Raw genomic sequence first — 12,849 nt, 5'->3', positions numbered from 1 at the left:
CTGGTTCGCCAAGATTTTGACACCCGACCATCCACTGTCAAGTCTACTTTGAAGGGTGAAATTGCAAGGATTCGGGCAGCCGAGTGGAGAAATTCGAACTCTTGCCGGCAGGCGAAAATTAAAGTAAAAGAACCGGGGCCGCTAGAGCGGTATTTTTGTTGCCCTTTAAGAAGTGGGACATGAAAATGTTAATAAGGCTTTTAAGGGGGCAAGGTTTTCTTGAACGAGGAATCTGGGCACTCTCTGCCTCTAGAGAATGTTCTCTGATTCGCATAAACCTATGAATACCCTAGAGGCAGAGAGTATCCATTGAATAGTCGATTTAAAATGACTCTTCCCAATAAACTAAATTAAAACTGTAGGTACTCAAGACTTGCCAGAAGAACTGTGATATATCTGCGATGCATCAAACTGCGATTAGTTGCCATCCCTTGAAAATGAACGTATTGTAGAAGAAGATAAAAGAATCGGAAATATGAATATAATTTTCCTCAACGATTGAAGCTTTACTAGCCATATATGTATATTATATACTCCCCACAGCAATAAACATATGTTTAGTCAGAAGGACCTTCTTTCAAACAACCACACAGTTAGCCCCTTTTATTTAAGCTTTCCTTACTTCTTCATCGCGATTAACCTCTCCCATAACTGCTTCACACAATCAATCAATGACCTTTTTCCTTTTCAGTTCACTTCAAAGTCAAGCGCCAACGTATTTGTAGCGTAATAAATCTTGGAGAAATGCTCGAAAAACATTTAATGACGTCATAAAAAGGACTATGGAGTTGCAGTTGCAGTGGTACATATTATGAGCCAGAGTTCGTTCTAAATTTCAGCTCTCCCTGGTTTTTACAATACGTGAAAGAAATGCAATCCTTTTCATTTCGCTCGGCGCTCAAAGTGGAACTTAATGGCAAACCTTCCAATCAAAACCTTCCTCAACTGATATGAAAGGAAACTAAACCATTATAGATATACGTATGTATGTAACAACATATACTTTAGAGTGTATAAACGCTCCTAATGCAGATAGTAATGCCACAGTTTAGATTAAATCTTTTGAAATCGCTTCTAAAGCTTTTAATCGCTTTTGTGGATTCGCTATTCTGTTCACACGTTGTAATCTGCTTTGTAGTAAGATAAATTGACTACTGCATTGAACGCACACACAGCCAAGCATTAGTGAAGATTGAAGGATTAATGTAAAGAATTCAAGTACTCGGTATAGTTACAACAATAAAGTTCGAGGTAAATGGAACGCTTTAAGCATTTTTCAATCGGTTAAAAGATACTTGCATTGTGCGAACTTGAGGAAAAGTTGAAGGGATATTCCCGATTTCATGTAGATATATGTATATGGGCACGAAAAGTCCTTGTAAATGGAGAAATAAACTGGATGCTGAGACGACATCAATCAAGAGTAGAGTAAACAATGCTTAACATTAGTGAGGAAGCTCGAGATGTATGTCGGTATCGCAGAGACAAATTCAGCTGGAGGAGAATACGTAAGTATTCATCTTGGTTATATCTACATGTGGACGAAATAGTTTGAATTTCCATCCAATCATGTGTGCAGGGAAACGCGCTCGTGTATAAAAAACGAATTTAGTAGAGAATTAAATGGTAGAAACCCTTGAATGGCCCCTAAATTCCTGAGGTATTATATTTTGAGGAAATATCAAATCGTATTAAATGTAAAAGATAGTGATAGTCTTCAAGCTATAAATTTAGTCCTTTGCATCGAGAGGAAGAAACTTAGAAAAGGTAATCTATGAGGTATTTGGAAGAACCAAACATCTGATCAGGACTGAATATTTTGAATAAAATGCCTCTGAAATCGAAACAAACAGAAAATGTTTTAAACTAGGTAACCACCGCAATTCATGGACCTGATAGTAAGCACAACTAATGTAGACTGTCCGCAGATTCGCAGTTACGGACACTTCCCACCGATAACTTTAGTTGTTATTTCTAGAAAGCAGCAAGATTCATTCCTATTCAAGTGATAGCGGTCGTTTGAAGGTAAGTTTGCCTAGCACAAACAGCAAAAAGATTAGGAAGTGTCAGTGTCGGTTTTTTCCAGTCCATATATGTATTAATTTCCGGCTTAATTTTTATAAAATTAAGTAAAAATTATAAAATGTTAAACTAAAAACTGTATGCTTTCCTCACGAACGTGCAAGAATCAAGCATTAGCCACAGAGTTGTCTTTTCGATACGAAGCGTAACAAATTTAGTACCTTTAAAAGTTCATCAGTACCTCACTCCTTTCTCTCGTTTTTCAGTACTTTCCTAGTTAAATAGATGCTTTCAGCACTTTTCATCGATATCGTGTGAGAATCAGTGTTTCGGTCTTTCCATTGTATCATCTAACGCACATCATGTGCGTTCTTCTACTTACTCTCTCCTAGAAGAATTTTTCGCAGTGTACCAAAAATACACAAAATTCGATAGAAAGGTTGAAACTGTGAACCTCCACGAATGCAGTGAATTACATTGCTGCACCTTGAACTTAAGGACGGGCGATCCCCATACACCTAAAAGAGGGGTGTAAAATTTTTCTTTTCACCGAATATAGTCAGCAGCAGGTTTTCGTTTTGACTTTGGTTGAAAACAGGAGAAGTGCCGGAACCCAAAAACGGTCAATTACTTGAAGGATACATTCTCAGAGGCTACCACCGAAAAATCTCATAAAAATTTCGCTACTCCATGTACATATATATACATAGTATCTAGGCACCGTTACAATATCTGCTCAAATAGAGTTAATAATAGCATATTAGTATATTTTAAAAATCGTCTGCGGATTCCCTTTAAGTTCATCCTAGATCCGTAAAATTTTGCAATACAGAGGTTTTAATATGAGGCAATATACTGGAAAATTTGTTTGAAGTCCCACTATTATTAACAAAGTTATAGTAGGCCAGAATTGCCCCTTTCCCATCAAATTACCACACCTCAAGGGATAAAATGTCAATCCCACGTCAAATTCTCTATAGTGCATATTCGAATTATGTACTAACTACCACGTCCTGAATGGCACACATGAATCCTTCGGTTTCAGCAGAAAGCTCCCCAACACACAGCAATTTGTTCGACAAATGCAAAGGCAATCCTCGCTCCCGCTCAGAGGATTGAAAGATCGATCCTTTAAGTTAAGTGAAGTCAGCCCACAGTCTCCCTTACAAACCGCCACATGCAAGGGACTCGCCTTCTCTTTACTATAAAAAAGGCGAGTAGCGGTCGGCAATATTCCAAACGCACAAAACAATGAAGGGATAGCGTACACATTCAGTGCGCTTATTTTATTTTTCAACAACAGATGCGGTTTCCTCACCAGCTTCACACGTCGCAGGAATTCCGACAGCAGACCATCATTCAGATCTGCAATTCGAGCAAGAGTTCCTTGCAGAATTCCCAGGTGTTTGTAGAAGTCCATCTCGGTCCTAACTTGAATGTGGAGATTACCAACGCGATGTCCAACATGCAACTCGTGATGACCTTTGCGAATGATTTGGATTCGACACTAGTCGAAGGATTCAAGTATCACAGTGGGACATGTTGTTTGTTCTATGTTTGGACTGGAAATTTACAAGGATTTTTTTAAATGCGTGCAGAAGCGCTTGTTTTGTGCACAGACACTGTGTTGCTCGTTAAAATAGACGCCAGCATATTGTTAACGGATCGGGGATTCCACGGAATTTCCAGTTGAACTTTTCACCGGTTCCCACACAAATTAGCGACATTTCCTTTGTTTAACTTCCGGCCCTTCACGCCGGCGGTCTGGTCCAGAAGGAGGAACATTTGCACGTCGGCTTCGTGCCAAGCCCCAGTTGCGGCGGTGACAGTACAGTGCGTCGACGGAGGCGAATACACCATAGCTGAGGAAGCCGGGACGTCATCCGGCCAATGGAGTTACCAGACGAACCAGACGTTTCGCGGGCGCCTTTTTGTAGCATCCCCTGATTCGACGAAGGCTTTTAGCTTCGACAAGGAGCCACTTTTAGGCCCAACCCGAAAGTCGAGCTTGGAAAAGGGCTCCCGTCGCTGTAAGACTCCGAGGAGCGTCCACCCTAATGAGACTTGCGAACATGTCTCGAGCTCTGTGGGGTTGTCAACTTCCGGCGTCGTGTGCCGTGAAGACGAAGTCGGCGGCAGTTTCGAAACCGCGTCCCTGAGCAGGCGTTGTCCCTCCTCTGATATCCAGCACAGGGTCGGTAGGGAATCGCACTATTCCCGCAGGGCTGACCGTACATTCCTCTCGGTGAGCTGTGCGGAGACCAAGGAGGACGAAAGGCCAAGACTGTGACCATGACGGACCGTCGCCTGCCATTAAGGCGGCCTTACTGTCCGATGCCAAAGTTCCAGCATCCCATTGAACTGCGGATGGTATACAGTAGTCCTATGTTTGAAGCCAAGCAGTTTGCCTAACTCAGAGAAAAGAGTAGACTCAAACTACATTCCCTGGCCAATGACGATTACTACTGGTACACCAAAGCGCGGGATCCAATCTCGACATAAGGCCTCTGGATATTATTGAGCCGTGTTCATGGCCGGCCAGAAGTATCTTGTAGTGACTAACTGGTTCGTCGTCCTGACGCCGAAGATCGTGTATTGCGTGAAATAGTTCCTTCCGAAAATCGGCAAGAATGAATGGCCTAGGTCTCTTATCTGAGGTCTCGCAGAGTAAGTGGGAGTTTGAACCGAAGATAAGAAACTCCTTGAACTTGCATTTGGAGTTTGGCTTCAGGGCCTGAAACTCTACGTTGTCTTTCCACGCCTAGGCGATTGCCGTATAATCGACCGCGACAAAGGGCTTCAATGCACGATTGTGCAGAAATATCAGCCAGAGGTATTACCTCAAGCCAAGTGACTCTATCGATGGTTGAGAGACAATACTTGAAGCCATGTGAATCTCGGGAGGGGCCAATAATATCGATGTGAAGCGTGTGAAAACGCTTTGTAGACGGAGGGAATGATCCTACTTCTTCTTGTATTTGCTTGGTGACTTTACATTTCAGGCACGGGATGCACTGTCTGGACCAGGAGTTTACATCTTTGGCCATTGCGGGCCAGAAACATTTGTTGTAGAAATCCTATTTGTTGTCCAAATGCCTGGGTGCGCAAGATCGTGTACTGAATGCAATATTTCCTTGCAAAAAGCAGCGGGAATATATGGCCTAGGTCCCTTTTCAGAAGTCCCGCAAGGTATTTCGGAGGTTTGGTCAAAAACTGGAAACAATTGTATTTCGAATTGGCCTTGAGGCTCTAAAGCATTGGATGACCGTAGCAAGGATTTTAAGTTTTGAAGCGCGTTACAAAGCGCCTGCAACTACATTATCTTTGCCGGACACGTGCTAGATGTCCGAAGTAAACTAGCTTATGAAGCTGAAGTACCGAAGGTGGCGAGGGGATGCTTTGTCGGGCTTTTACTTAAAAGCTAAGGTAAGGATTTTGGAGTCCGTGAACACTATGAACGGATTTGGTTCACCTTTTGATGAAGAGCGGCACCTACTGCGATGTCTGAGGCAACGACGAATACAGCTAGGGATGCATATGCTTGAGGGAATGCCAGTGTAGCGTCCGCCAGCTGTCGTTTGGCTAACACAAAAGCCTCTGGAGACCACTCAATCATCTTTAGTCTTGGGTCCAGACAAGTAAGCATTGATGATCGCTTGGTGTTGTGCGGGTTTGGTCCAGAAACAACGAGAGAAGTTTAACATCCCGAAAAATTTTCGCAGATCCTTGACCGCTTTAGGCTGTGTGAAGTGTGTAATGGCCTGAACCTCCTCTGGATCCAGTTGAATTCCCTCAGGGGAAACCATGTGGCCTAGAACTTCATCCGCTGTTGAAGGAATTTGCATATTTCAACGTTAAGCACAAAACCGACCTGAAAGAGATGTTCAAAAATGCATTTGAAATGTTTCAAATGCTCAGACTCTGTAGAAGGGCGACCAAAACGTCATCCAAGTACAGGAAACAAAAGTTAAGATTTCGCGGGACAGAGTAGGTGATCCTCTGAGAAATTTGTGACCATGTGTAGTGTAGAAGCAGCTATTTGATGGTCTGTACATACCCTGCTTTAAAGGGGTGTCGATTTCTTTCTTAACAACTGTGAACTTTTGGGGTACCACGCACCTTCGCACCTTCGAGAAGATACGAAAACCAGCAGTGCGGATAGGGTGTTGTACATCATACCTAACTGACTACGAAAGACTACTTTCGGTAGTTATGTTGCTCTATTTTTGAAGAAACGCACGACTGGGAGCTTCTAAAAGGATTGAAAGACTGGCGGTAGAGTAGGTGGCAAGTTTTCCTGAAGACCTAAGTGAAATTACGGGATCTATAAGAGGCCCAATCCGCAAATCCATTAGCAATCCATAGTGGCCTAATATGGGACTACTGATTTCCGCTACAACAAATCGCCATGAGAACGTTCGTCGAAGTACCAGACTTAGGTCCACTTGCCGGTAGCCGTAAGTGTATATGGTTGAAGAGTTTGCCGCCGCTAGTTTGAGTTGATGCGAAATCAGTTTGTGATTCTGCAATATCGGGAGATCTGCGACGTCTGCACCCGTATCGATCAGGTAATGGCGCTTACTCAGAGGCGTGGAGATGAGTCCTGGGTAGCCGTCAGAGCTCCCACCGGGTTCAGTTTTTTGAAGCCATGAACGTGCACGGGGTGATACATTTCCTTGCTTTGTCGGTAAAGATGCGATGGTACCAGCAAACTGAAGGTCTTGTTAGGGACCTCCACGAACGACTGTCCGATCACCCTTTTTGGTTGGACGACCGCGAACGAGTTCGGGACGTGCCACCTGAACGCAAAGCTCCTACTGTTGCAGCTAGCTTTAAGATCGTAGCCACGAGAGTTGCCACTGCTGAAACTCCGTAATTTGGCCCGTAGCTTCCCACGACACTTCGCTGGCCACGAGGCGCACATGCACCTCGTAGATTTTGTCAGCAATGTTTACTAATAACTCTAATGATCCGAAGTCCGCACAGGCCAAGATGATCTGAGTGCTTTCCGGGAGTTGCTGCAACCACAGCTCAACCCCAATCGTATCCCCGCCTAACTGCTTTATCTCACGCAGCAGTTGGCTCGGGGAGCGGTCGCCTAAGGCTAGCTCCGTCAGTAAATGATGCAGCTTTGCTGACTCACTCACCGACAGTCGCTTGATGAGAGTGTCCATTAATTTCGAGTAGAAACACAATTCCAGAATGTCGGAAACAAGTCCAATCGCATGATTAAGCCGTATGGTATCAGCTGCGATACCAGCGAGCGGGAACTGCGCCTCTAGTTGCCGGAACCAGGCCTCCGGGCTACATCGTCAAACCTGTGACACTCGTAAAACCACTACGTGGCCGAGCAAGCTTTTCACTGGAACCGCGTCCAATTGACGGACGCCCTGAATATCCAGCTTTGAGTGAACTTGGCTTCCATTCGAGGGAAGTGGGAACTTCACGTTGTCATTCTCGCCTTGTTGGCCACTACTTGAGTGGATTTGAGGTGCATAGTTTCTGTGCCATATTACAAAAGATGTTTGGTAAAGCTTCTCCTTTGCATAGACCATTAGCGACAGTGAAAGATATACCGAAAGATATGCAAGACAAATATTCGTCTTCCTCAATATGTGATCTACTCTCGTTTCTACCTTCAAATCTACACGTCAACAGATACTCGGCCCAAACGCCAACGTACACCCAGCTGAACCGAAGATGATATGAGTTGCTGAAAGCTTGCAATTTTCATACCCCAGTACAGCGAAGACAATCTGATACAGCTAGATTCCCCTTTTTCCGGCAAAACAGCGAAGGTGGTATTTAATGCGTTCTATTATTATTTAAAAAAATGTCCTCCCAGTTATGGTACTCAATACAGTTTCTCTTCTTTTGGATATTAGCGACCATGGGAGAAAGATTTCCGATACCCAGAATTTTTGGATAGTAGTAGCAGGAACACGGTAAAGACCGGAGAATCTGCAAATAACAGCTTCGTGGGGAGTTCAAGTTAACTATATACTTCTAGAAAAGAAGCTGCATCAGGGTTGCGGATTATTTATCGAGGCGACCTATACCCAAAACAAATGGCTTTTCGACACAGGGTGCAACATTGCTCAAAAAAATCTGACTTGCGAAAGATTACATGTCCTTGTTTCGCTTCTTTCATGATTAGCAAGCGCATAGATCTCGGTTACAGAACTGTGTGTATACACTTCATGACGTTGGCTGATGATTCTAATCATTGAAATAGCATTGACACCGTTTATCTTATAGAATTGGCAAGAATTTAATCGGAATAACTACGTGAGGGAAAATTCATTTTATTTCAGTGAACGTCCCAGACGAAATAGGTAAATTTACCTCATCACCTTAAAACATATATCCAACACTTCGCAATCAGTATTGCTCTATAAGGTCAAATTTCATTCAAAATGAACTTGGAAGCTATATTGCTGCATTCCACAGGAAGAACTTACCCTCGCTTTTGTTCTTATCAAAATTTAAATGAATATTTGTTTCAATGTCTCCTGCCCTTATCTTTTCTATTCCTACATACGTACAGTCACTTCCTTCAATCATTTTATCATTTTTAACACCGTCCTCCATATAAGAACTAAAACAATAAAGAACACTTCCCTTTTTCTGTTCTGCTATTACTTTTTACACTGTTCACTTAGAGGAGGGCATATAATAGAAGATAACGTGCCATAAACACACTCATTTTCCAGAAATACTGTTGAAAGCTTACAGTGAAATACTCTTCGGTAATTAAAAAGTCTTTGTCGACACATAAGCTGCTGGAGCACTCGTAGGTCCTGTGAACGACAAGTCCAACGGACCCAAGTGTTCTTCCATTATTATTTGTCCTGGGGGTTGAAATGACGATCCGGTGAAGCTATAAAATATGGACGATACGGTCAAATGGCACCATGTATGCTTTTGGTGTGAGGTCCTTGTTACATGGTGAGTAAGTAAAATTTTAGTCAACACGGAGCAATTGTGGCAGGAAGATGTTGAAAAGTGAATGATGAATGAAATTTCGGAAGGGATTTTCCAAACGTATGGTTCGGAGGTGCGGTAATTGCGGCTAATTGCTTTTTTCCCAGATGAAGGGTTCGCCCTTTTATCATTTCGGAATGAAAAGTGCCACAACGCTGGACCGCAGTGTAGAACAATCGACTGCACACGCAACTCCTAGTAGGTTGACAAAAGCATTATTGTGCACTCTGGGAATATCGTGGATCCGAAAGAAATGTGTGTCAGGAAAGTACCTTCACTTCTGCTTCCTTTTTCTTCCTTTTCTTCTACATTCCTTTCAGGAAGGCTAGATTGCTATACACTATTATATTTCCACATAACAATAATAATATGATACAATCCTCCTCTCTGGGAGCTTAGTACAAATACGCATTTACGAGTACATATCCCAGCTTTTTACCCTAAGCTCCTGTGCTGCATTTATACCGAGGCAAAGGATATTTTATCAATCACTCTAACAATGGAGTTATGGAGTTGTTATTAGCATCCATCCATGATCCCTTTTCACATTTTTTTACGATATGAGCTCGTACGTATGTACAAACGTGTGAGTAAATATGTGAGGAAAACGCTAGTGAATTCTAAGGTTTCTATAAAAACGGCAGCAAAGAAGGAAAGATCACGTACTCCCTTCTGTTAAGATGTGCATACATACAAGCGTATATACATATTTACGTAGGTTTAGATAGAATAACGAGATGTGCTCCAGTACCATTGGGAATAAAGGGTTCTAATGTAGTTGACCCTTTTGCATCATCATGCCATCCTAGTAAGTAGGTCGTCCATGTCCCAGGAGAAAATACGGGCGAAAGTTCTGTTTTGACTGAAACATCCTAATTTGACAAAATCAATCCAGTTTATACCTCCCAACTGTTTTGATGTATTTTTCTTCGCCAATACTTTAATATTTATAAAGACAAATGCTTCTAACATTTGCGATGAGGGTCAACTTTGCCAACAAGTGTATTTTCAACTTTTTGTTATAAAGACTATTCGATGCTGGATGGGACGATTTACTCCACCATCTAATTCCCTGAAATTTGATTTGCCTCTACACTGGATCTAAAATGTATCTTTCTTTCATTTTCAAAATCGGTTGTTAATTTTCCGCTGCCAGCAAAAACAATGTTTTTAAGTCTTATTCTATAACATACGATGTTATTCTGGGAACCAATATGAATTAATACTTTGGTTTCTATAATTTGAATTATTTGCTCTGCAGTTTAAATGAACGCATGCCTTTCAATCTCTAAAAATTTCACTGAGGTTATATTCGAACTGTAGACACGAGTGCCAGTACTCGATGTTTGCAAGAAAACTTTGGATATATATTGTGAAAGTCAGATACATATAAGGTGAAAACAAAAGCAATTGAAATTTAGACTGTTTTCTTTAGTCGAAATCATCCCTCCCATCCCACCTCGCATAATGACGAAGTTATCAGTATCGACACCGTCAAGTAACACGACACGAGTTGGTTTTTGAATTTGAATGCGCTCCGCGACATTATCATCATCAACGGCGCAACAACCGGTATCCAGTCTAGGCCTGCCTTAATGAGGAACTCCAGACATCCCGGTTTTGCGCCGAGGTCCACCAATTCCATATCCCTAAAAGCTGTCTGGTGTCCTGACCTACGCCATCGCTCCAACTTAGGCAGAATCTGCCTCGTCTTCTTTTTCTACCATAAATATTGCCCTTATAGACTTTCCGGGCTAGACCATCCTCAACCATACAGATTAAGTGACCCGCCCACCGTAACCTATTGAGCCGAATTTTATCCACAACCGGACGGTCATGATATCGCTTATAGATTTCGTCGTTATGTAGGCTACGAAATCGTCCATTCTCATGTAGGGGGCCAAAAATTCTTCGCAGGATTCTTCTCTCGAACGCGGCCAAGAGTTCGCAAGTCTCCGAGGAAGATATGGGGGACTGGTAAGATCATAGTCTTGTACAGTAACAGCTTTGACCTTATGGTGAGACGTTTCGAGCGGAACAGTTTTGTAAGCTGAAATAGGCTCTGTTGGCTGACAACAACCGTGCGCGAATTTCATCATCGTAGCTGTTATCGGTTGTGATTTTCGACCCTAAATAGGGCAAATTATCAACGGTTTGAATGTTGTATTCTCCTATCCTTATTCTTCCAGTTTGACCAGTGCGGTTTGATGTTGTTGATTGATTGGTTTTCGGGGCAGACTTTTCCACCATATATTTTGTCTTGCCTTCATTGATGTGCAGCCCAAGATCTCGCGCCAAATACCGCCTGCTCGATCTGGTGAAGGCAGTTTGTACATCTCGGGTGGTTCTTCCCATGATGTCGATATCGTCAGCATAGGCCAGTAGTTGCGTGGATTTAAAGAGTATCGTACCTCCTGCATTTACCTCAGCATTACGGATCACTTTCTCGAGGGCCAGGTTAAAGAGGACGCATGATAGCGCATCCCCTTGTCGTAAACCGTTGTTGATGTCGAATGGTCTTGAGAGTGATCCTGCTGCTTTTATCTGGCCTCGCACATTGGTCAGGGTCAGCCTAGTCAGTCTTATTAATTTCGTCGGGATACTGAATTCTCTCATGGCCGTGTACAGTTTTACCTTGGCTATACTATCATAGGCGGCTTTAAAGTCGATGAATAGATAGTGTAACTGCTGTCCATATTCCAACAGTTTATGCATCGCTTGCCGCAGAGAGAAAATCTGATCTGTTGCTGATTTGCCTGGAGTGAAGCCTCTTTGGTATGGGTTAATGATATTCTGGGCGTATGGGGCTATCCCACCTAGCAAGATAGCTGAAAATATCTTGCAGGTGGTACCAAGCAACGTGATACCTCTACAATTGCTGCACTGTGGATATCTCCCTTTTTATGTATGAGGCAGATAGTGCCTCGTTGCCAATCATCAGGCATTGATTCACTGTCCCATCAGTTGATGAACCACTTAGTGTAATGGGTCCTTTCGATATTTAACCAATTCGACTGTAATTCCATCGGCTCCTGGCGACTTATGATTTTTTAGCCGATGAATTGCACTGGACTGTTTCTCCTATACTTGGTGGTGGCAGTTTTTGTCCGTCGTCTTCAGTTGGCGGGACCTCCAACTCGCCGATGTTCTGGTTGTTCAGTAATTCATCAAAGTACTCAACCCATCGCTCCAATATGCCCATTCTGCCGGAAATCAGATTTCCCTCTTTGTCTCGGCAGGATGAGCATCTAGGTGTATAGGGCTTCATCCTGCTGATTTATTGGTAAAACTTCCGCGCCTGGTGGGGTTGCTCCCTGTACTTTTCTAGTTCATAGACTTGTTGGTTCTCCCAGGCTTCCTTTTTCCGTCTGTGAAGTCGCTTCTCCACTCGACGGAGTTCGTGATAAGTCTCTGCGCGTGCCCGCGTTCTTTGAGAATGCAACATTACTCGGTATGCGGCATTCTTCCGTTCCGTTCTTAGCTCACATTCATCGTCAAACCAGCCGTTCCGACTCTTTTTGCGACTGGGGTGAAGTATGTTTGTGGCCGTATCAATGATAACGTTCTTGAGGTTGTTGTGAAGATCATTTATTAATGCTTCATCTCCAGGTCCTCTGTTGACTGCGGTTATTGCGGCATCCATTTTCCTCTTATAAGTGTTCGAACCCACGAAATCATCGACATATACCACCACCTGCACTCTACTTTTGTGAAATATCTATATTTTTCATTCATTACCATCACTATCGACCAAGTGGTTAACCCCCCAGATTAGATTAGATTATCTTGGTTCTAAGCAAGGTTACTATCCAATGCGTAAGACACTCTTCCAGTCCTATTCTA

This window comes from Hermetia illucens, chromosome 5, assembly GCF_905115235.1.
Source record: "Hermetia illucens chromosome 5, iHerIll2.2.curated.20191125, whole genome shotgun sequence".
In the NCBI taxonomy this organism is placed as follows: Eukaryota; Metazoa; Arthropoda; class Insecta; order Diptera; family Stratiomyidae; genus Hermetia; species Hermetia illucens.
The sequence above is the reverse complement of the archived record's forward strand: the minus strand, read 5'-3'. Positions refer to the sequence as shown.